We start from the raw sequence: 9,035 nt of genomic DNA, 5'->3' as shown, positions 1-9,035 counted from the left end.
TGGTCTGGTGCAACTTGGTCTGGGGCCTGAGCATAGCCCCCCCCAGACCAAGTTGTGAGCATAGGGCCCCCTCCTCCCCCAGACCAAGTTGCGAGCATAGGGCCTCCCCCCCCAGACCAAGTTGATACAATGCTTCTAGTTCAATGCAGACAGGCCATGATTCATATGATAATTTCCATCAGGATATTTTATACCTGCAGGCCACAATGTTTTATTTGTTTGCTTTAGGCCATTTTTACACATTTGCAATGGAAGTTACTTTTTAGGTTTGTATCACTTTCACTTAGATATAATTTTGATTAACCACATGAATGATTGAAAATACATTTGATTTAACCAAAAAGGTGCATATGAAAGCGATAACTGCAGATCAGTAGAAATGACAGCCTAAGATAAAATCCACATGAAAGGTTGCAGACTCCTCGTGTTGCCCATTACCGCCACCTTCAGGAGAGTAATGCCAGAATCAGAGAAAGCCAGCAGGACCAGAGGATGGTCAGGTTAACATCTTGATCTCTGGCTCCCTCCAGTCATTTATGTATTATTTCATCTAACAGGGAGCTTAGCGCACATGGGGTTCGGGAGCTTAGCGCACATGGGGTTCGGGAGCTTAGCGCACATGGGGTTCGGGAGCTTAGCGCACATGGGGTTCGGGAGCTTAGCGCACATGGGGTTCGGGAGCTTAGCGCACATGGGGTTCGGGAGCTTAGCGCACATGGGGTTCGGGAGCTTAGCGCACATGGGGTTCGGGAGCTTAGCGCACATGGGGTTCGGGAGCTTAGCGCACATGCGGTTGGGGGGCGGTTCGGGAGCTTAGCGCACATGCGGTTGGGAGTTAGCGCACATGCGGTTGGGGGAGCTTAGCGCACATGCGGTTGGGGAGCTTAGCGCACATGCGGTTGGGGAGCTTAGCGCACATGCGGTTGGGGAGCTTAGCGCACATGCGGGTCGCGCACATGCGGGAGCTTAGCGCACATGCGGTTGGGGGTTCGGTTGGGAGCTTAGCGCACATGCGGTTGGGGAGCTTAGCGCACATGGGGTTGGGGAGCTTAGCGCACATGGGGTTGGGGAGCTTAGCGCACATGGGGTTGGGGAGCTTAGCGCACATGGGGCGAGCTTAGCGCACATGGGGTTCGGGAGCTTAGCGCACATGGGGTTGGGGAGCTTAGCGCACATGGGGTTCGGAGCTTAGCGCACATGGGGTTGGGGAGCACATGGGGTTCGGGAGCTTAGCGCACATGGGGTTCGGGAGCTTAGCGCACATGGGGTTCGGGAGCTTAGCGCACATGGGGCGGGAGCTTAGCGCACATGGGGGGGAGCTTAGCGCACATGGGGTTCGGGAGCTTAGCGATGGGGTTCGGGAGCTTAGCGCACATGGGGTTCGGGAGCTTAGCGCACATGGGGTTGGGAGCTTAGCGCACATGGGGTTCGGGAGCTTAGCGCACATGGGGTTCGGGAGCTTAGCGCACATGGGGTTCGGGAGCTTAGCGCACATGGGGTTCGGGAGCTTAGCGCACATGGGGTTCGGGAGCTTAGCGCACATGGGGTTCGGGAGCTTAGCGCACATGGGGTTCGGGAGCTTAGCGCACATGGGGTTCGGGAGCTTAGCACACATGGGGTTCGGGAGCTTAGCGCATGTAGTTGATTTGACTCCAACAAACAATGTCCGCGAAAAAAAGACACATTTTAAATTTTTAACCAGTCCTTGGTCAAAAGAACCGACAACTATCGGTTGTCATGACCCTCTTTGGGTACAGCGAGCACCATCCCCCTCTGTCTCCTAAAACCAGGCTGCTGTGGTCAGAGAGGTCGTAAATTCCAGGAGATTATCTCCTCATGGCCACAGTATATAGAGAGTGAGTTTTCATAGAGAGAACAAAGGAATTTCTTCCACCTCACAGAACTGGAGAACCGAACAACATTTATGTTCTGGAGAATGTATAAAATATCAGTGAAGAATACAGCTACGAACTGGTCCGTTGGGTACAATTTTGTGAAACTCATGAGACAATACGGCCACATTACCATAAATGTTTATACAATAGCTTCAGATATGAGGCTAATTGTTGTATAAGATGAGAGGATGATACTCTTTGTGAAATTGTGTAATGTGATTTTGGACTGTTTAATGAAGGAAACTAATTCCCTTTGGAGTTTAACTAAATCAGAGGACCGCCCATGAGCACAGTTATGGTCTGGTGTCCTGGGACAGGCCCTTTTCTGCTCTTCCGAATAAAACCCGGGTTTTCTATCACCAGACCAGCTCACCTCAATTACAAGATGGCTAAAGGTTGCAGACCAGCTTACCACAAGAGGGCCCAGGTTTGAGTAGAGACCATAAACCTAAGGTTTGAGTAGATGGCTGAATCTTTTAACCATACAGTGGTTAAACTCTTAAGACTATCGATACCGACAGAATAGAACAAGTCTTTGATATTAATTACTAGTCTGCAGCTAGGAATTCGGTATCATTGAACGCGAAAACCAACAGCCAAAATCTCTATCCTATAACGACATGAATGAATGTCACTGAACCAGCCATTCTAACCACGACAGAGAGAGAGGACAAACTCTCCAACAGAAACAAGCGTTTCAACAGAGATACCGACGACACACTGAGCGTAAATATATATATTGATTGCAATTGTTCCCGAATTAGTGAGCGTTCATATGCGAAGGATTAGCATTTCAATTGTTATAATTATCACTGTCTAACAAGCCGCCATTAGGGCACATCCTCCTTTCTTTGTAAATATACTGCTCAAAAAAATAAAGGGAACACTAAAATAACACATCCTAGATCTGAATGAATGAAATATTCTTATTAAATACTTTTTTTCTTTACATAGTTGAATGTGCTGACAAATCACACAAATTATCAATGGAAATCAAATTTGTCAAACCATGGAAGTCTGTGTTGTAACTTTAATGTGTTACAGAGTCCATGTTTAAGTTTATTCTTTGAGCTGTGTCGAGATATTTCTTTGGATTTATTTGCATATGTAATTGTATTGGGTTGTGTTGAATTGCGCTTTTTGACTGCAAGTCCCAGAATGCCTTGCGAGAGGAATGAGTGATAACGCGCCAATTATGTGCAGGTGCGGGTGATTGTGGCTGACTTTCCGACAGCATCTTACCTGCATTGCTCTGTACCAAAACCATTGTTGTTAAATGTAACGTAAACAAGTATTCTTACTAAAAAAAGCTTTCTTATCAAAACCGACGTCCCGAGTCATTACTTTAAGTTAGTTAATCTAAAAGTCTGGATTATGAGTCCCACTCAAAATTAAAGTGGAAAACTACTTAGCCCACATGCCCTGTATCATTTTTGTAAATATATCTATTTTGTTTGTTTGTGTGACGCATTTCTGTGAATTACTTAGTAAATAAATTATTTTAAGACAATTGATGTATGGATGACTCAGTGAAGACTGGGTTCGTGCAGATAACCAACTATTTACAATTTAATAATTCATTAATCAGAAGACTGATCAGATATTCCATTTCTGAAAGTTATTAGGAAAATTAACCTCTTAAGTCGACCCTCTACTTTTTTGAACATTCTGTTAAAAATCGCGCAACATTTCAGCGCCCTGCTAGTCATGCCAGGAATATAGTATATGCATTTGCTTAGTCTGTGTGGATAGAAAACACTCAGACGTTTAAAAAACTGGTTAAATCACTGCTGTGGCTTTACCAGAACGGCATTTACATCGAAAAGCACAGGAAAAACTGATCACTGAAAATGGGAAAATATATCCATGCGCTACTTGAACCCATTGATAAAGGTGAACCACAATTAATTGACTGAGGTTGCAGTACCTACAGCTTCCACACGGTGTCTAGAGTCTTGTCATTTCCCTTCGAGTTTTTTCTTGGTCAAACACATGCAGGGCACCGTATTTCCTTAGGTCTAGGACCGGATATTTTCGTTGAGTTTCTAGCCGGACATTTTTCCAGACGGACAGCTAATGATCTTTACATCGCCTCCTGATGAATTTTATCGCTTATTAACGTTTACTAATACCTAAAGTTGCATTACAAACATATTTCGAAGTGTTTTTTGAAAGTTTATCGTCGACTTTTTGAATTTTAAAAAATGACGTTACGTTTTGAAACAATGTTTTTTTCGTTTATCACACAGTCTACATATAACGATATCTAGGCTTTATATGGACCGATTTAATCGAAATAAAGACCCAAATAGTGTTTATGGGACATCTAGGAGTGCCAACAAAGAAGATGGTGAAAGGTAATGAATGTTTTCTATTTTATTGTGCGGTTTGTGTAACGCCGAAATGCTAATTATTTTGTTTACGTCCCCTGTGGGTCTTTTGGGGTGTTGCATGCTATCAGATAATAGCTTCTCATGCTGTCGCCGAAAAGCATTTTAAAAATCTGACTTGTTGCCTGGATTCACAACGAGTGTAGCTTTAATTCGATACCCTGCATGTGTATTTTAATGAACTTTTGAGTTTTAACTAATACTATTAGCATTTAGCGTAGCGCATTTGCATTTCCAGAGCTCTAGTTGGGACGCAAGCGTCCCGAGTAGAAGCAACAGGTTAACTTTAATCTGAATATGTTCCTTAGTGCCCTGACTTCCTTAACCTCTTACCTCTACCTGGGACGCTTGCGTCCCAACTAGAGCTCTGGAAATGCAAATGCGCGCTAAATGCTAATAGTATTAGTTAAAACTCAAAAGTTCATTAAAATACACATGCAGGGTATCAAATTAAAGCTACACTCGTTGTGAATCCAGGCAACAAGTCAGATTTTTAAAATGCTTTTCGGCGACAGCATGAGAAGCTATTATCTGATAGCATGCACCAATACACTACAACAGAAAAGCACAGCAGGGGACGTAAACAAAATAATTAGCATTTCGGCGTTACACAAACCGCACAATAAAATAGAAAACAGTCATTACCTTTCACCATCTTCTTTGTTGGCACTCCTAGATGTCCCATAAACACTATTGGGTCTTTATTTCGATTAAATCGGGCCATATAAAGCCAAGATATCGTTATATGTAGACTGTGTGATAAGCGAAAAAAAACAGCGATTTCACAGCGTAACGTCATTTTTTTAAATTCAAAAAGTAGACGATAAACTTTCACAAAACACTGCGAAATACGTTTGTAATGCTACTTTAGGTATTAGTAAACGTTAATAAGCGATAAAAAATCATCCGTAGGCGATGTACATATCATTACCTGTCGTCTTGGAAAAAAATTTCAGGAGAGAGCTCTTCCGGAATGATCTGGGCGGAGACCGGAGTACGTCGTGCCCCTCTTTCGGTTCAACCAAGAATCAAAGAGGATTAAATTCACAAGATACTCGACTGCATGGGGATGCTGTGGGAGTTGAATGCTCGGTCTTATCTAATTCGGCTCACTGTTAACAATTGCTGGAAGTGGCGCAAGGATATTTATTTCCATTTTCTGTGATCAGGTTTTCCTGCGCTTTCCGATGTAACGCACGTTATGTAATAGCCACAGTCGTGATTTAACCAGTTTTAAAACGTCCGAGGGTTTCCTATACACATTCTAACCATATGGACGTACTATATTCCTGGCATGAGTAGCAGGGCGCTGAAATGTTGCGCGATTTTTAACAAAATGTTCAAAAAGTAGAGGGTAGGAGCAACTAGTTAAGTAATTACGGTTACATGATTAATCAGTTTAATCACATAACACAGACTGAGACGCGACAGACGGCGGCGAGGCGACGCGGAGGCGTTGCCAGAGAAGCGAGAGCGGCGGCGTTACCAGAGGCGGCGGCGTTACCAGAGAGACGGCGGCGTTACCAGAGAGAGGCGGCGTTACCAGAGAAGACGCGGCGTTACCAGAGAGAGGCGGCGTTACCAGAGAGACGGCGGCGTTACCAGAGAGGCGGCGGCGTTACCAGAGAAGGCGGCGGCGTTACCAGAGAGGCGGGCGTTACCAGAGAGAGGCGGCGTTACCAGAGAGGCGGCGTTACCAGAGAACGGGCGGCGTTACCAGAGAGGCGGCGTTACCAGAGAGGCGGCGTTACCAGAGACGGCGGCGTTACCAGAGAGACGGCGGCGTTACCAGAGACGGCGGCGTTACCAGAAGGCGGGCGTTACCAGAGAGACGGCGGCGTTACCAGAGAAGGCGGCGTTACCAGAGAACGGCGTTACCAGAAACGAGACAGACGGCGTTACCAGAGAAGGCGACAGACGGCTAGTTACCAGAAGACGCGACAGACGGCTGGTTACCAGAGAGGCGAGACAGACGGCGTTACCAGGAGCGACGACGGCGGCGTTACCAGGCGCGTCGTTACCAGAGAGGCGCGACAGGGAGGCGTTACCAGAGGCGCGTCGTTACCAGAGAGGCGCGACAGACGGCGACGTTACCATTACAGTATCCGTTGACTTATGACTGTTGCTATGCAGTTCCCATGCCTTCCACGAGATGTCAGCAGTATTCAGAAATGGTTTCAGGTTTGTTATTCTGAAAAATGCGGGAGTAAGAGCAGTCTGAATGACTGGACCCTACAGTGTCAGAGCTTTTTCATGCTCAATCCCGAGAGCGTGCCTTTCTTGTTTACCTTTTATATTGACAACGTTATTGTCCGGTTGAAATATTATCGATTATTTAGGCTAAAAACAACCTGAGGATTGAATATAAAACATTGTTTGAAATCTTTCTATGAACTTGACGGATACAATTTGGATATTTTGTCTGCCTGTTGTAACTGTTTTGAGCCGTGGATTACTGAAGAAAACAAAACGGAGGTTTTTGGATAGAGAGACTATCGAACAAAAGGAAGATTTATTGAATAAATGAAAGTCTTAGTGAAACCATATGAAGATCAAAGGGATTCATTTTCTCTCTATTTCTGACTTGTGTAACTCTGCTTGGCTTCCCTTTGATGATCTTCATATGGTTTCACTAAGGTAAGGGATTCATTTTCTCTCTATTTCTGACTTGTGTAACTCTGTAGCTGGTTACTGTTTGTAATGATTTGTCTGCTGGGCGATGTTCTCAAATAATCACATTGGTATGCTTTAGCCGTAAAAAATTTTGAAATCTGACACAATGGTTGGATTCACAAAGTTCATATTTAAAACTATGTATAACACTTGTATGTTTTCAGATTTTTAAAATAATGAGTATTTCTGTTTTTGAATTTGCGCTCTGCAATTTCCCTGGATGTTGGCCAGGTGGGACGCTGGCGTCAACGTACACCAGTGAGGTTATTAATGCTCAGATGGTAGTGACTGAAAAGCATCAGGTAGTTTCAGGACTGTTGACATTAGTCATCATCATCACTGATTGGCATCTCATGTGGGCTGGTTGTTTTGGGCCTCTAGCAGTAAGGGGCAGAGAGAGAGCTACTTACTCCCTTCTCCTCTAGGTGGCGTAGTCTGGCCTCCAGCTTGGCACGGTTCTCAACTCCCATCTCAGCGTTTGTGTCCTCTCCCAGGGCATCGTAGCGGATCGCCAGAGATGCTTTGGCTGCCAGCATCCTGGAGATCTGAGAAGAGAAAGAAGCTTGACTAGAACATGACAGCAGTACTGTAGAGTGGAGAGACATTCTGATTAGAACTAGATCACACCTGGAACACGACAACAGTACTGTAGAGTGGAGAGACATTCTGATTAGAACTAGATACCTGGAACACGACAACAGTACTGTAGTGTGGAGAGACATTCTGATTAGAACTAGATCACACCTGGAACATGACAACAGTACTGTAGAGTGGAGAGACATTCTGATTAGAACTAGATCACACCTGGAACATGACAACAGTACTGTAGTGTGGAGAGACATTCTGATTAGAACTAGATCACACCTGGAACATGACAACAGTACTGTAGTGTGGAGAGACATTCTGATTAGAACTAGATCACACCTGGAACATGACAGCAGTACTGTAGTGTGAAGAGACATTCTACTTCTAGTGATGGCTGGAACAAAAGCCTCACCTTGCCCTTGTTCTTGGCCGAGGTCTGTCCCACCAGAGGCGTGGTAGATGAGACCATATTTGGCGTGTCTCTGCGCGTCTTCAGGGCTCTGAACAGGGCCTTCTCTGCTCCCAGGATCTGGACTGTGGAGGCCGGGTGCTTGGCCAGGTTCAACAGGGACCCTGTCAGAGAGAACCAGAGCATTTAGGAGCAGTTTGGGCGTTTCCAGCTGCCTACTACAGGTGTCCAGGTAAAGGTTTTAATTCAAGCTCAGATGAGGTAGTGACTGAAAAGCATCAGGTATCAGGATTGTGACATATAGTCATATTAATCACCGCTTGTTTTGTGTTGTGAATGATTCCTGCTGTGTGATTGGCCGTTAGATCATGACTCACCAGCGTGAGAGATGAGCCGTGCCCCTACCAGTTCCCCACCATGACAGTCAGGTTGGGAGCGATAGCCATCATCCTGTTCTTCAGATAGTCGTACAGTTGGGTGCGGTACTCTGTAATCTCTATCACCTGGTCACACAGGTGCATGATGTTACCGATGTCCTCCTCTGACACCTCCGTTCCCATGGAGATCTCTGCAGCCAGTTTGACCTCTGCCTCCACCTCCTCGGGAGATGCTCAGACAGGTCGGTGGTTGCCACAGTACGGCGCCTATATTCCGCACACTCTTGCAGTAGGCCAGGTTGTCAGTGATGATCTTCCCCACCTCAGGGAAGTGCAAGCCGTACCACTCCCTACAGCGCATGATGTAGTTGTTGAGCTCCTTGTCCAGGTCATCCAGCAGAGCTGCACAGATCAAAACACTAGTTACACCTGTTACTGAGCTACAGCCCATAATACTAGTTACGTGTTACTGAGCTAAAGCCCATAATACTAGTTACGTGTTACTGAGCTACATCCCATAATACTAGTTACACCTGTTACTGAGCTACATCCCATAATACTAGTTACACCTGTTACGGAGCTACAGCCCATAATACTAGTTACACCTGTTACGGAGCTACAGCCCATAATACTAGTTACACCTGCTACAGCCCATAATACTAGTTACACCTGCAACAGCCCATAATACTAGTTACACCTGCTACAG

General features: G+C 45.4%; 1 non-coding gene across 1 annotated transcript; it reads right to left on the bottom strand.

Moving 5' to 3' along the window:
* Positions 1 to 8,197: 8,197 nt before the first annotated feature.
* Positions 8,198 to 8,277, bottom strand: LOC135567313 (small nucleolar RNA SNORD11B). The gene has a single exon (XR_010462327.1). It is a non-coding gene; the product is annotated as a small nucleolar RNA SNORD11B (small nucleolar RNA).
* Between the last annotated feature and the right edge of the window lie 758 nt (positions 8,278 to 9,035).

The sequence above is a fragment of the Oncorhynchus nerka genome, unplaced genomic scaffold, assembly GCF_034236695.1.
Source record: "Oncorhynchus nerka isolate Pitt River unplaced genomic scaffold, Oner_Uvic_2.0 unplaced_scaffold_2150, whole genome shotgun sequence".
NCBI classification, from domain to species: domain Eukaryota; kingdom Metazoa; phylum Chordata; class Actinopteri; order Salmoniformes; family Salmonidae; genus Oncorhynchus; species Oncorhynchus nerka.
This window is presented reverse-complemented; position numbering and strand designations above follow the sequence as displayed.